Raw genomic sequence first — 19,077 nt, 5'->3', positions numbered from 1 at the left:
AAAATCTATCATCAACTAACAACATCATGAGCCTGACCAGGCAGTGGCGCAGTGGATAGGGCATCAGATTAGGATGAGGAGGACCCAGGTTCAGAACCCCGAGGTCGACAGTTTGTGCGTGGGCTTATCTGGTTTGAGCAGGTTGCTGGCTTGAGCAAGGGGTCACTCAGTCTGCTGTAGTCCCCGTAGTCCCCCGGTCAAGGCACATATGAGAAAGCAATCAATGAACAACTAAGGTGCCGCAGTGAAGAACTGATGCTTCTCATCTCTCTCCCTGTCTGTCTGTCCCTATCTGTCCCTCTCTCTGTCTCTCTCTGTCCTTGTCACAAAATCAACAACAAAAAACATCATGAGATATCAGAACATGAATAAAGAAAAGAAAACCCTACAAACTTCCAAAGATTAAAACAAAATCCAAGGGATCAGAAAGCAGAATGGCATCAGCTTCTTGACGGCACTCTAAGAAGATAGAAGAAAATGGAACAATACTTTCAAAATTCTGGGAGTAAATTATTTCCAGTTAATGTCCTCCGTTCAGCCAAACCATCAGTCAAGTGTGAAGGAAGAAAATTGACATCTTAAAAGTGCAAGACCTTAAAAAGCATCCAGTTCTTGTGGCACCTGAATTTTATATAATTTTGCAAGGGCTCTTTAAGAAAAAAATTCATGAAATTACAAATAGAAAATTGGGGCCCTGGCCAGGTGGCACAGTGGACAGAGTATTGTCCTGGCACACCAAGGTCACAGGTTTAATCTCTGGTCAGGGCATATACGAGAAGTAAACATTGGGTGTACAACCAAGTGGAACAACTATGCAGAACAATGAGTTGATGCTTCTCTCTCTCTCTGTTAAATCAATGGAAAAATCAAATACAAATGTGGGTGTGAAAATGAATATTTATTCAGATTGAGAAAAGAAATCACAACAAATTGGAACCATGGACATTCAGGACCTTTTCTTTTAAAAATCTCTTTATAAAACTTACCAAAAGAGCTTCTTGATGGCAACCTGCTTTTCCTCCCCATCTGACAACTTGATAGAATTTTCAGCCCTCACAGGGGCCCACAAGCTTTATAAATTCCAGGATAAATCTGCCTGTCTCCACGTGCCTGTTCTCAGAAGCTATGCTCCAGCAAAGCCAAGGAATGAGAAGGCATGCAATCCAAGAAACAGGAATCCAATGCACTTAAGAGGGTGCAAGCGGCCCTGGCCGGTTGGCTCAGTGGTAGAGCGTTGGCCTGGCGTGCAGGAGTCCCGGGTTCGATTCCCGGCCAGGGCACACAGGAGAAGCGCCCATTTGCTTCTCCACTCCTCCCCCTCTCCTTCCTCTCTGTCTCTCTCTTCCCCTCCTGCAGCCAAGGCTCCATTGGAGCAAAGTTGGCCCGGGTGCTGAGGATGGCTCCATGGCCTCTGCCTCAGGCACTAGAATGGCTCTGATTGCTGCAGAGCAATGCCCCAAGGTGGGCAGAGCATCGCCCCCTGGTGGGCATGCCGGGTGGATCCCAGTCAGGCACATGCGGGAGTCTGTCTGACTGCCTCCCCGTTTCCAACTTCAGAAAAGAAAAAAAAAAAAAGAGGTGCGAGCGAGGGAGCTCCCAGTATTGCGGGGGCTTAAAAAATAGCCAGGCCCAGAGAATGGCAGCTGAGCACAGAGGCTTCCAAGAGAGAAAAATCAAACTGGCTACCTGCTGTTTAACTCTATTGAGAGGAATTTTGCCATCCTGTCAAAGTCTGAACCAGAATTAATGAGTATTCCAAAAACTAAGCAATTGAAGAAGACGAAGCAATTACTAACTCCAGGGGACAGAAAAACGGTTCTAAGATAGGAAGTGTACGAATCATGGTTTATCATAAGGCACAGTTGTGAATAATATTTGCATAGTCATCATAATGTAAGCACTAAATAAACATTGCTTTATCAGACGAGATCGGGCGCGTTCAGGGTGGTATGGCCGTAGACAACATTGCTTTATCAAAAAGAAAAATTAGGATATATCTATACTGGGACCTTACAAGAAAGGGAAGTGAATAGGAGACAGAATAATGGGGATAGAGAATTCTGCTCCCAGGTAGGAAGTCTGCAGGTGTTATCTAGAACTGAAATAGCAAAAGAAATAGCCAGTAACATGTTATTTAGGGATACAGTGGTAAGTGTGAGAAAAACATAGCCCAAAGCATTACAAATAGTTGCCTGTAGGGGCAGCTCAGTATAGACCCCATAAAGGCCTTAGAACCTAGGACTTTAAGACAATACATTTCTTTACATTGATCAAAATGAAAAAATTTAAAAAGAAAGGAATATCCTCAAGAGGAGTAATAGGGAAAGCTGTTGAGAATAAAACGTGCCTCTGCTAAAGCACCCCCTAGTCCATGCTTTTCAAGCTGTGCTCCGGGGACCACTTACATTTCAATCACCTGGAGTGCCAGTTTATTATTCAGATTTACAGACCCATCCCCAACCTACATAATCAGCACTTCTTAGGGTAGGTTTCAGAATCTATCATTTTTAAAAGTTCCTCTTGAAGACCCACAGCATTAGTTATTGCTTTTTAGTAAACGAAAGAACAAAATAACCCAACAACGTACGTAGAAGATGAAGAGTCGATGATTCACGAAACATACCAGGGCAGACTCTGCTCATTGCCTACCCAATCAATGTCCACGCTCCTTTCCTTCCTTATTAACATGACTACAAAACACTAGATTTTCTCAGGATCCTTTACAGTTAGGAGTGGCTATGTGACATAGTTCTTATATGAATGAGAAGTAATAAGTCCACCAGGTGGGGCTTTCAGGAAAGATTTTATTATTATAAGAAAAGAAAAATGGCAGACTCAGCTGGTCCATGCCTTCTGCCCTCGTGATAAGCACAGAAGAGGCGCCCGTCTTTCAGCAAGATGAAGGCTGCCCGCTAAGGATGACGGTGAGGGAAGACAGAAGAAGCCTGTCCCAGCCCTAGACTCCTCAGCTCCAAATAGCTAGGTATTTGAGAAAAACAAACTCCTTATTTAAGTCACTGGTGTGGGGTTTTCTGTTACTGTAGCTGAATGTAATCATAGTGACATCTCACACTTGTTCAAATGTTTACTTGATAGATTTTTGATCTTTTGAGAAATTTAATATACAAAGAATTACAAACAATAACATTCAATACCTAGAATTAATCATTTGTAACATTTCTTCATATTTGTTTCTAGATTTTTAATTGAATGAGATCATTATTATTTATTATGAATATTAAAGATATGACTAAACTGATCTTTTCCCAACAACAGTGTTCTGTTATTCTTCCAACCCCAGAAGCAATTATTTGATAAATATTGAACACAATTGTGTTGCAGGCACTGTGTTAGGAATAACACAATGGGCCAGATGAACAAGGCTGTTTCCCTCATGGAACATGGAGTAGAGTAAGGGGAGAAGGCTCTTCAGATATTTGAGTCCAGGATTCAGGGAGGCTATGGTCTGCTGTCCACAGGCCCCTGGAGCAATAGAGTCAATCAAACTAAACCAGGTGGTGCATGTCTCTAGGAAATCCTCAAGGGTAACACATGCCACAAAAAGCAGTCTGAACATCGGGAGACCTAGTTTTCAGCTGTAATTCCTCAGCAAAGTAGATTTGGGGAAGCAACATGAGGTACTTGCTTAGTTTTTCCTGATCCACTTTTCTTCTTTGGAAAACAGAAGGATTGGGCTTGATCACTTTCAAGGCTATCCTCAGCTCCGAAATATCTTTATGATTACACTGAACAATAATGGGCATGAAACGCACAAAACAAGAATGTCTCTAAATTAATATTCTAAGAGTTCAAGCCAAAGAATATAGTAAATAAATATTGAGAAAAAAAAATCACAACTCCTTACCACAAACAAACAAATAAACAAACAAACAAGAACCCATGGTGATGTTATAGAAGAAGTAAGTTCTGCTTCAAATCCTGGCTGCCACTTAATAGATGGATAAGGCCACGCCAGATACTCAGTATCGCTAAGTATAATTTCCTTATTTATGAAATAGGCTATGACTCTTCCTGCACAGTGCTGCTTATGGAAATCGCCTACCAATATTGAAACTGGCTTATAATATCTAAATCCTGCAAGGGAAATACCTGAGTGTGCTTTGATATCTTCATGTTAATTCTTCATCAAATAAAGCTGTTAGATCTTTTGAGTTTCCTTCTCCCTTGTGAGCCATTTGATTTTTACACAAGAGAACTGACAGAAACAAAAACAGCTAAAATGCAAAGGATCTCTGTTTGTTTTTAGCCCTAGTAAAGGTTTAGGGGAGAGGGTGGGCGGTTAAATGGTAAACCGAGTTCAAATAAAGTGTGAGATTACAGCACTTACCTGTGGCCTGTGATTGTTCATATTGTGAATAACTTAGTTTTTGTTTTATGACCTGTCTATAGAAAAAGTATAGATGTGAACTCTGGCTACGTATGCAGTCATTAGTTGATGACACCGCAGTGACTTTAGTTCTCTTAACCACAATTATAAAAAGTTTTGCAATAACAGGAACTTTGGCTATGGGAGTGGCTCTCCATATGGTAAAACTGCCCTTATCCATTTCAACCAGCAGATGCATTTGAGGAAAAGAGATAATCCTTTGATTATAGCCAACCTAGGTAACACCTGTACTTTGACCAGTTATGCTCAGCCAGTGGTAACTTGCAAGGTGGTGGGAAGATAAGAAAGCAGAAGTCTTTCTCTTTACCTGTTTTCTCCTCAGCCCTTGCCAAATTCCGACTATCTCAAAGCGCTATTTGCTGAGATTAGGCAAGAGATACAACCAAGGACATATTGGGGAAAACGCCAAATAGAGTAACTGGTGCTGAACGTGAGATTCAATAGGCCATCACAACCAACATCCACCCGATGGGTGAGGGAGGAACCCACAGAATATAAGGAAAAATGCACACGAGATAAGTAACTGGTGGTACTATTTCCACCTCCCCTAGAAGAAGTGGGAGGAAATCAAAGCTCTTTAAAAAAGGAAATTGTGCACTTGGCTCCCAAAGTACAAGAACAAATAATGCACAACCAGCAATCATCCTCACTCTGCCTAAGTCAGGCGCTCTTCCCTTGTGAAACCAAGGAACCATACACTCCATAAAGCCTTCCTGTCAACTCCCTACCTGTTCCAGAAACACCAGGAACAGAGAGTATGTCACTATTAAGCCGACAAACACTCGGTTATAAGAGCTCAGCCTGCAGCGGACTGGTCTCCCACCTCGCAGTTACTGTGATTAAGCCATACTAATTATTAAAATGAAAGTAAAAATAATACAGGTAAAATTCTTACGCCACTGTACGAGCCAGAGGGGTGGGGCAGTGGGGCAAATGGTCAGGGAGGAGGGTGGCAGCGGTAGAAACCGAGGGGCAGGGTAGAAGAGACTGGAGGAGATGGCCATTTCTGTGGCTTTTGGAAGAGGTGCCTGGCTAAACTTTAAAATGATCTATTTCATGAGGCCATATGTTTCCTTTCCTGAAACACAAATGTTTCTTACATCTAGGCCTGGGTCGTATCTCCTCTAAACCCAGACAGGGTCACCTAAACCTATTTTTAGGTCCCACGTAAACCTCTCCAACCACCGCTCATCTCACCCTTCGCTCCTGACATCCGCTTCTACTCACTGCCCCATTGGAGGAAGCGCAATAATAATTGGTCGGGAGACTTTATCAGCCCATCGCCTCTTATTAGATTCCAGGCTTCCTTGGCCTCAGGGCAGTATCTGGTCGGTGAGTTGTGGACGGGCGCACCCGCGGAGGGGCAGGAGGGGTGTTCGGTGCCCACCGTCACGTCGAGCCCACCGAAAGCGGCTCTGGGTTAGACATGAGCCATCACCGCCGGGTTTTCTCTGATCCTCGGGGTCGATGGAGGAAGCAGGGGCTTCATACGCGCGACGCGGGCAACCCAGCTGGCGCGGGATGCAGCAAGTTCACTCCAGGGCCTCAGACGACCCGATAAGAGGGGCACGGGCGCGGCGGGGGCTTCCCAGCCGCGAGCCCTCAGCAATTCCCGCCTAGGCGACGTTGTTGGGACCCTGAGGGCGGGGCCTCCTCTGCGTCCGAGTCCCCACCCGGTCCGAGCCCCTCCCGCTCCGAGCCCCCTCCCGCTCCGAGCCCCTCCCGCTCCGAGCCCCCTCCCGCTCCGAGCCCCATCCCGCTCCGAGCCCCTCCCGCTCCGAGCCCCTCCCGCTCCGAGCCCCCTCCCGCTCCGAGCCCCCTCCCGCTCCGAGCCCCCTCCGCGTCCGAGCCCGTCCCCGGCCGTGGCCCCTGCCCACAGCGCGCATCTCACCTGTGCTGAGCGCCTCTGAGCGAACCGTTGACACCGTGTGCTCCGAGTTCTGCGGGCACCGAGCAGGTGCGAGCGCCCCACCCGCCTGGGCCGGGCCTCTAGCCGGCCCTCCCAGCCCTTGACCGCTTCTGACCTCCCCCTCCCCGCCCCTGACCACTCTGACCGCTCCTCCCAGACCTGCTCGCGGGCTGTGCCTCCCTTCTCAAAGCCATCACTTTCCTCCACGCCCCTGACCTCCAGCTGACGTGTTCCCTGGCCCCAGACACTCCCTAAGGTGTGTGCTTCGATAGGGGCCAGTCGCTGGGCACCCAGGGCAGACTGCGATCAACTGTGACCTCCTAAGATGCAAAACAAATACAGAACCTGGAAGGCTGGCGACAAGGACTCAGAGCAGAGGCTGTCCTAAAGAAGGCTGTCATATTCTGGACCAGAACCCAAGTTTGGAGTTTAAGGTTGGTGCTACATGGGTTCATTCGTTCGTTCGTTCGTTCATTCATTCGTTCGTTCATTCATTCATTCATTCATCAAATCTGCCACATGCTAGGTAGGCATATTTCTAGGTGCTGGAGTTAGAGCTGTGAAGGAGAAAAGTCCTGGCTGTGAAGGAGCTGCTTTCTACTAAATGCAACGATGTTCCATCATGTGGTCTCAATGCTTTCATCTGTAAGTTAAGGGTTGACTTAATTGAATAGCTTCCCACCCTGTGGCTCATAAACACCTACGGAAGTGGAAAATGCAAGAGCTAAGGCTCCATCTCAGACCTACTAATTAGCATCTGGGAGGAGTGTGGCAGATGTACCTCAGGCTTCTCAGGTGACCAGAGGAAGTCAGGGTTGAGAGCCTCTCCTCCAGATCTCGAAGATGCCTTCTGGCTTATTCATTGTTGAGGGCACTGGGAACCAAGAAAGTCTTTGTGGAAGAGATGCTGTATTTAGGGTTTAAAGAAAGGCAGAGGGTATCCACCAGCAGGCTGGGAGGGAAGGGGGTCCCAGGTGCAGCTCCTTTTGATCAAATAGCTTTTCTTTTCTATAAAGTCAAAGGAAGGCACTTTTGAGGATAAGGCAAAAACCTGAGCAAATCTCCTGTATGAAAGAGTGAATGGAGCCTGATGGGAGGAGAGAATGGCAGGGAGGCACTGATACCAGTTAAAAGGCTAATGGAGCCACACACTTCAGATGGGTAATGTGCCTGAGCCAGAGCTAGGAAAGCACTTCTTTAATTTCCCATCAACTTGGGAATTTATTTAACCACCAGGCCTCATCCTGGTACTTGCTCATACTCATTGTTTTTTAAATGGATGATAAGGTGGAGTCTTGATGCCTGTCACCCTGGGAAATCCTGTTCCTTGTCACAGATCCCTGCTAGAGTCAGGCTTTCTTTTTAGTAAGGTTTTCTTTTCTTCTAAGGCTATGATGATGAAACAAATGTATGACCTCTTAGTTGTAATTACTGCTGAGTAAGATGCTTCTTAACGTTGAAAAATTGGAACTAAAAAAATGATCTCTGCCTCAAATTACAATAGCCACGTTCCAAAACAAGCCAGTTTTAATGAAATAAGTTTGACTAACTTGATCTGTAAAAATTATGTAAATCAGCCCTGGCCGGTTGGCTCAGTGGTAGAGCATCGGCTTGGCGTGCAGGAGTCCCAGGTTTGATTCCCGGCCAGGGCACACAGGAGAGGCGCCCATCTGCTTCTCCACCCCTCCCCCTTCTCCTTCCTCTCTGTCTCTCTCTTCCCCTCCTGCAGCCAGGGCTCTATTGGGGCAAAGTTGGCCCGGGCGCTGAGGATGGCTCCATGGCCTCTGCCTCAGGAGCTAGAATGGCTCTGGTTGCAACAGAGCGACACCCCAGATGAGCAGAGCATCGCCCCCTGGTGGGCATGCCGGGTGGATCCCGGTCGGGCGCATGTGGGAGTCTGTCTGACTGCCTCCCCATTTCCAACTTCAGAAAAATACAAAAAAAAAAAAAGTAAATTAAATAGCTTAAACCAGTAAACAAAAGATAAACCACTAATATATTAACAACTATAAATTAATAAAATAAGAACAGATTGGTGCGTTGACTGGGAACTGAGGAGGAAAGATGCAATTGGCAGACTTCAGGCACCCCGTTGGGGAGCCCCCAAGCTGCCCTGCAGACGTGCCTGTTGAGTTTATGCCGGGAATTTCCCTGGGTGGACTCCTCTGTAGGATGGAGGGGGGGAATATCTCCTTCACCAATCCCAGCAAGGACCAGACAGTGAAGGAACAAGGGAACGAGGGCGTGTCAGAGCCCCGGTAAGGAAAACCGGGCAAGGGAAGCTAGCTGGGGTCCTGCCCCACTGGACAGAGGGAGGCCTGATCACCCTCCAGGGAGTCACTGATCGCCCTCCCTAGGTTAGGAGCGGTCACCTTCCACAGGTTGTGGGGAATGGGCCCCATGGGTTTGGGTTAGGAGTGGTGACTGGTCACCCTCCACTGGTGTGTGAGAGGTTGTGTGGAAGATAATAAGTGCGGAGTGAACGAGACGACAGACACTGGGAGAGGGTTCCAACTCTCTCCCACAGGGCCAAAGCAAGTGTTGGGTCCCCTTCAAATTGCCCCTACCCTTCCCCAATTCCTTCGTGTGGTCTAATTGTTTTCTGTCATGGGAAGCATGAGGTTCACAGGCGAAACCCACTCCTTTAGCCACGATGGTCAAGAATTTTAGAAAGGGTTCTCAGTGGGTTATGGGGTTACTATGTCCCCGGGGAAATTGAGGACCTTATGTGAACTAGAATAGTCCACTGTTGGGCAAATGAGTTTGTAAAACTTGTGTTTTTTGAGTTTGCTCACTTTTATTGTTAAAAATGGCACTGGGCAGCCGAGTGTGTGCTTGCCCTCAGAGCAGGGCAATTGATTACAAATTGTGAATTGCATCCCTGCTTTGGAGGGAGCATTGTTTTGCTAATGTTTGCTGGAGGAGAGGTTTTCGGCCAGAAAGTTTTGAAAAGAGAAAGAGAGGAGAAGAGGCAGAGAAAGAAGCCATGTTTGCAGAGTGAGAGAGGAAAGAATGCAGAGTGCTAGAAAGAAGCCATGCTGGCAGGGAAAGAGAAGGTGTAGCAAGTAGTCACTAGAGATCCAGGCCACCCTGATCAGTTTCCCTACATGGACACTTGGCTTACACTAGTTTTGCACCCTCCCCCTTGGCTTAGAGGTCAAGTATTGATGGCAAAGGCAGGAGACCATTCTACTAATCCCAGAGAGCCACTGCCACTGGCTGGTGCCGGAAATTTTAACCCCTAGAGAGCCAGAATAGCAGAAACTTTGGCTCCCCCACCATGCATATTGGCAACCCTTCCACACCTGGCTCCCCGTCCACCCCAGAGACTGCTACTGACTCAGACCCATCATCACCAGGTCTATCAAGTCCCAGCATAAGCTCACCTGGGCGGGAGGTGCCTCTCACTGCCCTGCTAGAACAGGTGCAGGCTCCCCCCTCCCCCAGCTGGGAGGCTGTGCTCAGACAATGGATAAAGTGCAGATGCCTTTGAGAGGAGTGAGAAACACAGTGAAGTAGCCGACAAGATTTATGTCAACAAAGAGGTTGCAGCCTGACTGGGAGGTGGTGCAGTGGATAGAGCGTCAGACCAGGATGCAAAGGACCCAGGTTCGAGACCGCGAGGTCTCCAGTTTGAGTGTGGGCTCATCTAGTTTGAGCAAAGCTCACCAGCTTGGACCCAAGGTCGCTGGCTCGAGCAAGGGGTTACTCGGTCTGCTGAAGGCCCACGGTCAAGGCACATATGAGAAAGCAATCAATGAACAACTAAGGTGCCTCAACGAAGAATTAATGCTTTCTCTCTCCCTTCCTGTCTGTCCCTCTCTCTGACTCTCTCTAAATAAATAAAATAAAATAAATCAAAACAAAACAAAACATAAAATAAATAAATAAAATAAATAAAAACAAAACAAAACAACGAAGAGGTTGCAGAAGATAAGTGCCAAATAAAGAAAAGACATCTCATAGCTGCCGCCCTTCAGTACAAGGGCAAAGGAAAGCCTCCCCTGTTTGAAAATGGAAAGAAAACAGGCAAGGGAAAGAACGGAGAGTCAGGCAGGGCCCCTTGCGGCGTGATCAGTGTGCCATCTGCCAGGAAACCGGTCATTGGAAAAATGTCCCAGCAGGACAAGGAGGAGGTGTGCTTGCCAGCCGCCTCCAAAGGGGAAGATACACTGTTCAATGTAGCTGGGCAATCCCTCTTGAACTGAGGGCGACTGAACTCAGGGGCCCCTGGTGAGTCTATGGTCCATATGATAGTAGGGGCCCAACAGATAGACTTACTGACTGATACAGAGGTTGAACACTCAGTGGTGACCTGGCCAGTAGTGCCACTCTCCACCTGTAGGGTGGACATTGTAGGAGCCACAGGAAAACAGGCAGAACAGGCATTCAGCCGGCCCTGTAAATATGCCATAGGAGGTCATGAGGTTATGCATCAGTTTTGTACATGCCTGACTGTCCTGTGCCCCTGCTGGGGCGTGATCTGCTAAGCAAACTGAGGGCTACTATCTCTTTTGCTGATGATGGCCAGCTGGATTTGCAGGTGCCTAAGCCTAGCTTTGTTTTAACTATAACCGTCCCCAGAGAGGAGGAATAGAGAATTTTTGCTACCAAGCCTGGGATACCACCTAGTTAGAGGCTAACCCCAAAATGGCTGGGGTTATAAGCAGAAGATAATACCCCCCCTCCCCGGGCTGGCAGTAAATCAAGTGCCAGTATAGATAGAGTTAAAGCCTGGAGCACTGCCTGTTAGCCAAAGACATCACCTGATTTCTAGGGAAGCCTTGGAAGGAATCCAGGTGTATTTACAGAGACTCAAGGAGCATGGCATTATTATCCTGCGCCATTCATCCTGGAATACTCCTTTACTCCCGTCAGAAAATCGGGAGCTAATGATTATCAGCCAGTACAGGACTTGAGAGTAATAAATGAGGCAGCAGTGAGTCTGCACCTGATAGTACCAAACCCCTAACCTCTCTGCCCGAGTCTCCTGGTTCACTTGCTTGAACTTGAAGATGCCTTTTTAGTACAAGACTGGCTCCTGGAAGCTGAGAGCTGTTTGTCTTCCAATGGGAGGACCCAGCTACAGGAACAAAGGGACAATACACCTGGACTAGGCTCCTGCAAGGGTTTAAGAACTCCCCTACCATCTTTGAGAAGGCCCTTGCTCAAGACCTCCGGCAGTTTCCTGCACAGGACATTGGATGTGTCCTCCTCCAGTACATGGATGACCTGTTGCTGGGCACGAGACTCTCCAAGCATGTACTCAAGAAACCTACGAACTTTTACACCATCTAGAGAAGAATGGGCACAAGGTCTCGAAGAAGAAGGCCCAGATCTGCCAAAGGCAAGTAAAATACTTGGTATTTAAAAAAAAATTATTTATTTATGTATTGATTTATTTACAGAGACAGAGTGAGAGTCAGAGAGAGGGATAGATAAGGACAGACAGGAATGGAGAGAGATGAGAAGCATCAATCATTAGTATTTCGTTGCGACACCTTAGTTGTTCATTGATTGCTTTCTCATATGTGCCTTAACCATGGGGCTACAGCAGACTGAGTGATTCCTTGCTCAAGCCAGCGACCTTGGGTCCAAGCTGGTGAGCTTTGCTCAAACCAGATGACCCTGCGCTCAAGCTGGTGACCTCGGGGTCTTGAACCTGGGTCCTCCGCATCCCAATCCGATGCTCTATCTGTGCCACCGCCTGGTCAGGCCAAATATTTGGGATTGATTCTCCAACAGGGGTAGAGGAGGTTAGGAGTTCCTGGGTGCAGTTGCATTCTGTCATGTGTGGATCCACCATTTTGCAATACTGGCCAAACCCCTCTAATGAAGTCATGAAAAAGAGCCCTTGGACTGGGGGCTGGAACAGGACTGTGCTTTTCAGACTCATAAGAAGGAATCACAAGTTGCCCCAGCACTAGGTCTTCCTAACCTAGAGAAACATTTTGTGCTGTACATCTGGAAGATGAACAAGACAGCAGTGGGGTATTGATAGGGAGTTGGAGAAGAATATTAGTGATAGGTTTAGAGCAGTGGTAGTCAACCTGGTTCCTACCACCCACTAGTGGGCATTCCAGCTCTCATGGTGGGCGGTAGTGAAGCAACCAAAGTATAAATAAAAAGATAGATTTAACTATAGTAAGGTTTTTTTTTTAATTTTCATTTATTTATTCATTTTAGAGAGGAGAGAGAGAAAGAGAGGAAGAGAGAGAGAGAGAGAAGAGAGGAGGAGCAGGAAGCATCAACTCCCATATGTGCCTTGACCAGACAAGTGCAGGGTTCTGAACCAGCAACTTCAGCGTTCCAGGTTGATGCTTTATCCACTGCGCCACCACAGGTCAGGCTAGTAAGTTGTTTTATAAAGATTTATTCTGCCAAACTTAGCGAAAATCCAGCATAAAGTACTTGGAAAGTAATTATTATTATATGCTTTAACTTGCTGTAACTCTGCTTTATAAATTTTATAAAGTAAAGTTACTTCTCTACTTTATAAATCACCATCACTCTGGAACTGGTGGGCGGATAGAAAATTTTACTACTAACAGAGATACAAAAGTGGGCGGTAGGTATAAAAAGGTTGACTACCCCTGGTTTAGAGTGTTGTCACTGAATTGGTTGATTAGGGATAGGCATAATAAACTAATCATGAGGCTGTATATTGTGTTAATTCACATCATATTAGTCTTAGATATCTATGTGAGAGGGACAAGTATGATTGTTGGTATAATGATTTTTAGCATTGTAATAGCTTTAGGTTTTGTACATGGTCAACACCATAAGTGTTGGACACTATGCCTAGGTAACTCCAGGGCTGCCTCAACAGGCGGTGAAGACTAGGAGGATGGCAGGTAGTATGCTGGCAAAGAGTTAAGTGGGAGTTTAGAATTGTTACAGCAGTTATTACAAATAATGATAGCATTATGCCTTCCAAGCATAGTAATGAGGATATTATGTGGGAGTGGTATATTAGTAGGCCAATTAGAGAAGTTGTAAAGGCTAGCATTGTGTTTATATAGGTCAGAGACATTTAATAGTTATGGGTGGGGCTATAGTCTAGTGAGTCAAAATCACTTATTTTTCTTAAACTATCATTATTCAGCTCATTCTAACCCTTCTTGCAGTCATTCGTAGGCGAGGCTAATGGCCAATAGGGAGATGAGAAATAATGATATTGTGAGTATAGTGGGGAGATTATTGGTTTGAGTTGTCAGGGGAGGGGTAGAAGGAGGGTGATCTCTAGGTCGAATAGTAGGAAAGTGATGGCTACTAGGAAATATTTTATGGAGAAAGGAAGGTGCGCTGACCCCATTGGGTCAAATCCACACTCACAGGGGCTGAACTTTTCTACATATACATTTGGGGGAGTCAGAATGCAATAATTACTAGTAGAGTCGCTAGTAGGGTATTAATGAAGATAGAGATTAGTATGTTAATTACAGTATTCTTTTTTGGGCTTGTCCTGAATCTAACTGATTGGAAGTCAGCTGTACTAATTAATACTAAAAGAATAAGAACCTCATCAGTAAATAGAGACGTACAGGAAAAGTCAAACTACGTCAACAAAATGTCAATATCAGGCCGTGGCCTTGAACCCAAAGTGGTGGGTCATGTAAAGTGGAATTTTAATTGTGGTAATAAGCAGGAAAGTGGAGCCGATGATTACTTGTAGTCCGTGAAATCCAGTGGCCATGAAGAATGTAAAGCCATAAACTCCATCAGAAATAGTGAAGGAGATTTCATAATACTCAGAGGCTTGAAGTAGTGTGAAATATAGGCTTAGGCAGATTGTAATGAATAGGCCCTGAATTATGTGTTTGCGATCACCTTCTATTAGGCTATGGTGGGCTCAGGTGATTGATAAGCCAGAAGCCAGTAGGACTGATGTATTCAACAGAGGGATGTCTAAGGGGCTCAGGGAGGTGTTGCCTGCAGGAGATCAGTATCCGCCTAACTCAGGGGTAGGGGCCAGGCTTGAGTGGTAGAATGTCAGAAAAATCCTGCGAAGAAGAATACTTCTGAAATAATAAAGAGGATTATTCCATAGTGAAGCCCTTTTTGGACTACTGGTGTGTGGTGGCCTTGAAAGGTGCCCTCTCGGATGACATCATGTCACCATTGATACATTGTTAGAATGTTAGTTGTTAGGCCTAGTAGTAGAAGGGAAGTCGAGTTAAAGTGGAATCACATGATCAGTCCGGATATTAATAGTAATGCGGGCAGGGTGCCTGTGAGGGGTCAGGGGCTAGGGGTTACTATGTGGTATGCATGGGTTTGGTGGGTCATTAGGCACTGTCATGTAGGTAAAGGCTCACTAAAAGTGTAAAAACATAGGCTTGGATGACAGCGACGGCGAATTCTAGGATTGTTAGTAGGATAAGAATAATAAATGTAATTAATGCTGTTGCGGTGCTAATGCTTATTAGTGCAAGAGTTGCTCCCCTGATAAGGTGAATTAAAAGATGCTGAGCGGTAATGTTTGCTATCGATTGGACAGCAAGGGCTATGAGTTGAATAAACAGGCTAATTGTTTCAATGATTACTAATATAGGGATAAGGGGGGGGGTGCCTTGTGGGAGAAAATGTGCGAGGGATGCACATTTTTTGTGTCGAAAGCCAAGAATTCCACTGTACCTGCTCACAGTGGAATAGTCATTCTAAGGTTTATTGATAGTTGGGTAGTGGGTGTAAAGGATGTGGTAAGAGGCCAAGGAGATTTGTGGGTCCAATAAATAGGATTAGTGATATTAATAGAACTCAGGTCTGTCCCTTTTGGCTGTGGATTATTATTATTTGTTTTGACGTCAGGTGGAGACGCCATCGTTGGATTACAACTAGTTGATTTGCCATCAGTCGGCTGGAGGAGGGAAATAGAATAGTTGGGAATATGATAATTAAGATAACGATAGGTAGTCCTGTTATTGTAGGGATAATGAAAGAGGCGAATAAATTTTCGTTCAATTTGCTTCTCAAGGGGTTGGGTGTTTTAGTGATTTGGCTACAGTGGGTTTGGGGTTTGAGTAGTAGGAATGTTTAGAGACTTTTAATTGCATAATGATAAATAGTGTAATAATTATTAATAGGATTGTAACAAATCATGTTGAAGTATCTAGTTGGGGCATCTCACTAAGGAGAGGGTGGAGCTCTCAATCTTTAACTTAAAAGGTTAATGCTGCCTGACCAGGCGGTGGCACAGTGGATGGAGCGTCGGACTGGGATGTGGAGGACCCGGGTTTGAGACCCTGAGGTCGCCAGCTTGAGCACGGGCTCATCTGGTTTGAGAGAAAGCTCACCGGCTTGAATCCAAGGTCGCTGGCTCCAGCAAGGGGTTATTCGATCTGCTGAAGGCCCGTGGTCAGGGCACATATGAGAAAGCAATCAATGAACAACTAAAGAGTCCCAATGAAAAACTGATGATTTTTAAAATTTAAAATAAAAAAAAAAGGTTAATGCTACATTAGCTTCTTAATGAGGTTGTAGTACAGATGATCATTTTTCAAAGTGTTTTAATGGGACTATTTCAAGTACAATTGGCATGAAGCTATGGTTGGACCCACAAATTTCGGAGCATTGTCCATAGTATAAGCTGGGCCGTGTAGATAATAAGGTTGTTTGATTTAGGCGCCCGGGGATAGCATCTGTTTTTAAACCTAGGGATGGTACATGCCTGACCAGGCGGTGGCGCAGTGGATAGAGCATCAGACTGGGATGCAGAGGACCCAGGTTTGAGACCCCGAGGTTGCCAGCTTGAGTACGGGCTCATCTGGTTTGAGCAAAGCTCACCAGCTTGGACCCAAGGTCGCTGGCTTGAGCAAGGGGTCACTCGGTCTGCTGTAGCCCCGCGATCGGGGTATATATGAGAAAGCAATCAATGAACAACTAATGTGTCACAACAAAAAACTTATAATTGATGCTTCTCATCTCTCTCCGTTCCTGTCTGTCTGTCCCTGTCTATCCCTCTCTCTGACTCTCTCTCTGTCTCTGTTAAAAAAAAACAACAACAAAACAAAACAAAAACCTAGGGATGGTACAACTCAGGAGTGTAGGATGTCTTCTGATGAAATTAATATATGAATAGTGAATTCTATAGGCAGGACTACTCTATTGTCAACTTCTAGCAGGCAGATTTGACTTGGCACTAATTCTGATGTAGGAGCTATATAGGAGTCAAAATTTAAATCCTCATAATCTGTATATTCGTAGCTTCAATATTATTGGTGGCCCATAGTTTTAACAGTAATAGTGATTGATTTCGTCTATATGTAAAGGATTCGTAGGGATGGTAGTGCGATTATGATTAGGATTATAGCTGGTAAGATTGTTCAAATAGTTTCTACTTCTTGAGCATCTATTGTGCTCATGTGGGTTAGTTTTGTAGTTAACATAATTGAAATGACATAGAGGACTAGGGAGCTAATCAGAAAAACGATTATTAAAGTATGGTCGTGAATGTGTAGCAGCTCTTCTATGATGGGAGAAGTTGTGTCTTGGAAGCCTGTTTGGAATAGGAATGCCATAGAAGTGTATAGGGGTTTCACCTATAACTTAACTTTGACAAAGTTATGTAAATTTTACTAATACCTCTGTTATAGAGAAAGACATAGTGGTTATGGTGTTGGCTTGAAACCAATTTAAGGGGGTTTGAATCCTTCCTTTCTTAATTACTTAACATTGATATATGTGGGTTCCTCGAATATGTGATAAGAAAGAGGGCAGCCGTGAAGTCATTCGAGGTTTGTAGTTGTTGGTTCCACTAATGAGACCTCTCGCTTAGAGATGAATGCTTCTCATAGGATGAAAACTATTAGTATTACTGCTGTCAATGAGATAAAAGAACCTATGGATGAAACGGTGTTTCAGGTTGTATAAGCATCTGGGTAATCGAATATCGTTGTGTATTCCGGACAGACCTAGAAAGTGTTGAGGGAAAAAAGTTATGTTTACCCTTACAAATATAACTAGGAAGTGGGCCTTGGTTCAGGCAGGGTGTAGGGTATAGCCGGAGAACAAGGGGAATCAATGGACGGATCTGCCTATAAAGGCAAATACTGCCCCTATAGAGAGGAAGTAGTGGAAGTGGGCTACTGCGTAGTAAGTGTCATGGAGAACAGTCTCTAGAGATGAGTTGGCTGGTCCGATGTCTGTTGACCCCCCTACATTAAAAAGGAAAATAAATCTGAGAGTTAATAATATGGCAGGTGACCATTTAATATTACCCCCGTGAAGGGTTGCTAATCAACTAAATACTTTTAACACCAGTGGGAATAGCGATAATTATAGTAGCAGATGTAAAATAGGCCCGTGTGTCAACGTCCATACCTATAGTGAATATATGATGAGCTCAGACAATAAACTCCAAGAACCCAATTAACATCATGGCTCAAACTATTCCTATATAACCGAATGGTTCTTTTCCCCCTGAATAGTATGTGACAATGTGAGAAATAATTCTGAACCTGGGAAGAATAAGGATATATACCTCAGGGTGACCAAAGAATCAAAATAAGTGTTGATATAGGATGGAATCACCCCCTCCAGCAAAGTCAAAAAACGTTGTGTTTAAGTTTCGGTCTGTTAGTAACATGATAATTCTGGCAGTTAGGACAGGGAGTGATAAAAGAAGCAAGATTGAGGTAATTAAGATGGAGCAGACAAAGAGAGAGAGGTGTTGGTACTGGGATAGGGCAGGGGGTTTTATACTGAAAATAGTGGTAATAAAGTTAATTGCTCCTCAAATAGAAGACACACCTGCTAGGTGTAGTGAAAAGATAGCCAGGTCAACTGAGGCACCAGCGTGGGCTAGGTTGCTGGCTAGTGGGGGGCACACTGTTCATCCGGTCCCCGCACCGGCTTCAATGGAGGAGGCCAGTAAGAGTAGGAATGAAGGGGGCAGTAGTCAGAAGCTTTTATTATTTATCCGTGGGAATGCTATGTCTGGGGCGCCGATTATTAGGGATACGAGTCAGTTTCCAAAGCCGCTGATTATAATAGGCATTACCATAAAGAAAATTATTACGAATGCATGGGCGGTAACTACTACGTTGTAAATTTGGTCGTCACGTCGTAGGGCTTCTGGCTGACCAAGTTCTGAGCAGATTAGGAGGCTGAGGCTGTGCCCACCATTCCCGCTCAAGCACCAAATAAAAGGCACAGTGTGTCGATATCTTTGTGGTTTGTTGACTAGAGTCAGCGAGTTACGAACATGGGTAGAATGGCTGAGAAGGCATTAAACTGTAAATCTAAAGACCAAGGTGTGAGTCCTCTTTCTACCAAGCCCTGTGGTGTATTACACATCGAATTGCAAATTCAAAGAAGTAGCTTCAATCCTGCTGGGGCTTCTCCTGCCTTTTTCCCCCTACTCGGCGGGACAAGTAGATTGAAGCCAGTTGGTTAGGGTATTTAGCTGTTAACTAAAATTTCATGGGTTGGAAGCCCACCAATCTAGTAAGGGTTTAGCTTAATGAACGCAGTTGATTTGCACAGTTGATATAAGATAGAGTCTTGCAGCCCTTAGGTTTTATTACAGAAGTTAAATATGTGTGCTATTTGCTTAGAGCTTTGAAGGCTCTCGGTCTTCTAAACTTCTAGTTGAGTAGAATTGTTGCTGGGGTGAGTGGGAGAGTTATTGTTGATAGAGTAATTAGTGTTGGGAGGCATTTTATTTGTTTTTTACTATTAAATTGTCATTTGATTTTTATATTATTCATTGCTGGGAATATTGTTAGTGATGTGGCGTATGTTAGCTGTATGGGTAGAA

The 19,077-nt window shown here is 45.1% G+C and overlaps 1 protein-coding gene and 1 long non-coding RNA gene across 2 annotated transcripts in view; one reads left to right on the top strand and one right to left on the bottom strand.

Annotated features, from left to right (window-relative positions):
* The window catches only part of TMEM45B (transmembrane protein 45B), a 36,049-nt gene extending 29,600 nt beyond the window's left edge, over positions 1–6,449 (bottom strand). The window contains exon 1 of the mRNA XM_066365236.1: positions 6,300–6,449. The gene's annotated coding sequence lies outside the window, so the exon portion shown is untranslated. The remainder of the gene's footprint in view (positions 1–6,299) is intronic.
* A 107-nt stretch (positions 6,450–6,556) lies between these two features.
* Positions 6,557–19,077, top strand: part of LOC136392726 (uncharacterized) — a 32,577-nt gene continuing 20,056 nt past the window's right edge. The window contains exon 1 of the long non-coding RNA XR_010748974.1: positions 6,557–6,751. This is a non-coding gene — a long non-coding RNA (uncharacterized lncRNA). The remainder of the gene's footprint in view (positions 6,752–19,077) is intronic.

The sequence above is a fragment of the Saccopteryx leptura genome, chromosome 2 (genome assembly GCF_036850995.1).
Source record: "Saccopteryx leptura isolate mSacLep1 chromosome 2, mSacLep1_pri_phased_curated, whole genome shotgun sequence".
Lineage (NCBI taxonomy): Eukaryota > Metazoa > Chordata > Mammalia > Chiroptera > Emballonuridae > Saccopteryx > Saccopteryx leptura.
Note: the sequence above shows the minus strand (reverse complement) of the source record. Positions and strands in the feature narration are given on the sequence as shown.